Source organism: Mizuhopecten yessoensis, unplaced genomic scaffold (assembly GCF_002113885.1).
Source record: "Mizuhopecten yessoensis strain PY_sf001 unplaced genomic scaffold, ASM211388v2 scaffold4847, whole genome shotgun sequence".
Taxonomy (NCBI): Eukaryota; Metazoa; Mollusca; class Bivalvia; order Pectinida; family Pectinidae; genus Mizuhopecten; species Mizuhopecten yessoensis.
Genome location: NW_018405751.1, coordinates 14,240 through 18,960, shown reverse-complemented (window position 1 = coordinate 18,960; position 4,721 = coordinate 14,240). Strand labels below are relative to the sequence as shown.

Below are 4,721 nucleotides of genomic sequence, written 5' to 3'. Positions count from 1 at the left end.
TTTAATATCCTAGAATGATTTACAGTAGTATGACTATTTAATATCTTAGAATGATTTACAGTAGTATGATTATTTAATATCCTAGAATGATTTACAGTAGTATGACTATTTAATATCCTAGGATGATTTACAGTAGTATGACTATTTAATATCCTANATTGATTTACAGTAATATGACTATTTACTATCCTAGAATGAGTTACAGTAGTATGACTATTTAATATCCTAGAATGATTTACAGTAGGATGACTATTTAATATACTATATTGATTTACATTATTATGACTATTTAATATACTAGAATGAATTACAGTAGTATGACTATATAATATCCTAGAATGCTTTACAGTAGTATGAATATTTAATATCCTAGGATGATTTACAGTAGTATCACTATTTAATATCCTATATTTATTTACAGTAGTATGGCTATTTAATATCCTAAAATGATTTACAGTATATCCTAGAATGATTTACGGTAGTATGACTATTTAGTATCCTTTATTGATTTACAGTATTATGAGTATTTAATATCCTAGTATGATTTACAGTAGTAAGACTATTTAATATCCTAGTATGATTTACAGTAGTAAGACTATTTAATATCCTATATTTATTTACAGTAGTATGGCTATTTAATATCCTATATTAATTTACAGTAATATGACTATTTACTATCCTAGAATGAGTTGCAGTAGTATGACTATTTTACTATCCTAGAATGAGTTGCAGTAGTATGACTATATAATATCCTAGAATGCTTTACAGTAGTATGATTATTTAATATCCTATTTTGATTTACAGTAATATGACTATTTAATATCATATATTGATTTACAGCAATATGACTATTTACTATCCTAGAATGAGTTACAGTAGGATGACTATTTAATATACTATATTGATTTACAGTAGTAAGACTATTTAATATCCTAGTATGATTTACAGTAGTGTGATTATTTAATATCCTAGGATGATTTACAGTGGTATGACTATTTAATGTCCTATATTGATTTACAGTATTATGACTATTTAATATACTAGAATGAATTACAGTAGTATGACTATATAATATCCTAGAATGATTTACGGTAGTATGACTATTTATTATCCTATATTGATTTACATTATTATGACTATTTAATATACTATATTGATTTACAGTATTATGAGTATTTAATATCCTAGAATGCTTTACAGTAATATGACTATTTACTATCCTAGAATGATTTACGGTAGTATGACTATTTATTATCCTATATTGATTTACATTATTATGACTATTTAATATACTATATTGATTTACAGCAATATGACTATTTACTATCCTAGAATGATTTCCAGTAGTATGACTATTTATTATCCTAGAATGATTTCCAGTAGTATGACTATTTAATGTCCTATATTGATTTACATTATTATGACTATTTAATATACTAGAATGAATTACAGTAGTATGACTAGTTGATTTACGGTAATATGACTATTTACTATCCTAGAATGATTTACGGTAGTATGACTATTTAGTATCCTTTATTGATCAACAGTAATATGACTATTTAATATACTATATTGATTTACATTATTATGACTATTTAATATACTATATTGATTTACATTATTATGACTATTTAATATCTTAGAATGATTTACAGAAGTATGATTATTTAATATCCTATTTTGATTTACAGTAATATGACTATTTACTATCCTAGAATGAGTTACAGTAGGATGACTATTTAATATCGTATATTGATTTACAGCAGTATGACTATTTAATATACTAGAATGAATTACAGTAGTATGACTAGTTGATTTACGGTAATATGACTATTTACTATCCTAGAATGATTTACGGTAGTATGACTATTTATTATCCTAGAATGATTTCCAGTAGTATGACTATATAATATCCTAGAATGATTTCCAGTAGTATGACTATATAATATCCTAGAATGATTTACGGTAGTATGACTATTTTACTATCCTAGAATGATTTACGGTAGTATGACTATTTTACTATCCTAGAATGAGTTGCAGTAGTATGACTATTTATTATCCTAGAATGATTTACAATAGTATGACTATTTAACATCCTAGAATGCTTTACAGTAGTATGAATATTTAATATCCTAGTATGATTTACAGTAGTATCACTATTTAATATCCTAAAATGATTTACAGTAGGATGACTATTTAATATCGTATATTGATTTACAGGAAGATGAGTATTTACTATCCTAGAATGAGTTGCAGTAGTATGACTATATAATATCCTAGAATGCTTTACAGTAGTATGACTATTTTACTATCCTAGAATGAGTTGCAGTAGTATGACTATTTTACTATCCTAGAATGATTTACGGTAGTATGACTATTTTACTATCCTAGAATGATTTACGGTAGTATGACTATTTATTATCCTATATTGATTTACATTATTATGACTATTTAATATCGTATATTGATTTACAGGAAGATGAGTATTTACTATCCTAGAATGATTTCCAGTAGTATGACTATTTAGTATCCTTTATTGATCAACAGTAATATGACTATTTAATATCTTAGAATGATTTACAGTAATATGACTATTTACTATCCTAGAATGAGTTGCAGTAGTATGACTATTTTACTATCCTAGAATGATTTCCAGTAGTATGACTATATAATATCCTAGAATGATTTCCAGTAGTATGACTATTTAACATCCTAGAATGCTTTACAGTAATATGACTATTTACTATCCTAGAATGAGTTGCAGTAGTATGACTATATAATATCCTAGAATGATTTCCAGTAGTATGACTATATAATATCCTAGAATGATTTACAGAAGTATGATTATTTAATATCCTATTTTGATTTACAGTAATATGACTATTTAATATACTATATTGATTTACATTATTATGACTATTTAATATACTAGAATGAATTACAGTAGTATGACTAGTTGATTTACGGTAATATGACTATTTACTATCCTAGAATGAGTTACAGTAGGATGACTATTTAATATCTTAGAATGATTTACAGAAGTATGATTATTTAATATCCTAGGATGATTTACAGTAGTGTGATTATTTAATATCCTATATTAATTTACAGTAATATGACTATTTACTATCCTAGAATGATTTCCAGTAGTATGACTATATAATATCCTAGAATGCTTTACAGTAATATGACTATTTACTATCCTAGAATGAGTTACAGTAGTATGACTAGTTGATTTACGGTAATATGACTATTTAATATCCTAGAATGATTTACAGTAGTATGACTATTTATTATCCTAGAATGATTTACAGTAGTATGATTATTTAATATCCTAGAATGATTTACAGTAGTATGACTATTTAGTATCCTTTATTGATTAACAGTAATATGACTATTTAATATCCTATATTGATTTACAGTAGTATGACTATTTAATATCCTAGATTGATTTACAGTAGTATGACTATTTAATATCCTAGAATGATTTACAGTAGTATGACTATTTAGTATCCTTTATTGATTAACAGTAATATGACTATTTGGTATCCTAGATTGATTTACAGCAATATTACTATTTCACATACACATAAACATGTGTAGATACATTTGACGCAACGATACGACCGTATAATTTGTAGATAAATAAGTAAACTAAATGATACACCTGTATAATGATGTGTAGATAAATAAGAAAACTATTAAATGATACACCTGTATCATGTGTAGATAAGCAATACACTCAATGATACACCTGTATCATGTGTAGGTAAACTCAATGATACACCTGTATACAGTGTAGATAAACGATAAACTCAATGATACACCTGTATAATGTGTAGATAAACTCAGTGATACACCTGTATACAGTGTAGATAAACGATAAACTCAATGATACACTTGTATACCGTGTAGATAAACGATAAACTCAATGATACACCTGTATAATGTGTAAATAAACAATAAACTCAATGAAACACTTGATAATGTGTATATAAGCAATAAACTCAATGATACACCTGTATAATGTGTAGATAAACGATAAACTCAATGATACACCTGTATACAGTGAGGATAAACGATAAACTCAACGATACACCTGTATAATGTGTAAATAAACAATAAACTCAATGATACACTTGATAATGTGTATATAAGCAATAAACTCAATGATACACCTGTATAATGTGTAGATAAGCAATAAACTCAATGATACACCTGTAAAATGTGTATATAAACAATAAACTCAATGATACACCTGTATGATGTGTAGATAACCAATAAACTCAATGATACCCCGGTATAATGTGTAGATAAACAATAAACTCAATGATACACCTGTATAATGTGTAGATAAACAATACACTCAATGATACACCTGGATAATGTGTAGATAAGCAATAAACTCAATGATACACCTGTAAAATGTGTATATAAACAATAAACTCAATGATACACCTGTGTAGAGAAACAATAAACTCAATGATACACCTGTTTAATGTTTAGATAAGCAATAAACTCAATGCTACACCTGTATAATGTGTATATAAACAATAAACTCAATGATACACCTGTATAATGTGTAGATAAGCAATAAACTCAATGATACACCTGTATAATGTGTAGATAAACAATACACTCAATGATACACCTGTATAATGTGTAGATAAGCAATACACTCAATGATACACCAGTATAATGTGTAGATAAACGATAAACTG

The 4,721-nt window shown here is 26.2% G+C and overlaps 1 protein-coding gene across 1 annotated transcript in view; it reads left to right on the top strand.

Annotated features, from left to right (window-relative positions):
• The window catches only part of LOC110449958 (bestrophin-2-like), a gene marked incomplete at its 3' end in the record, with an annotated part of 43,108 nt that overhangs the window by 33,702 nt on the left and 4,685 nt on the right, over positions 1-4,721 (top strand). The window lies entirely within an intron of this gene.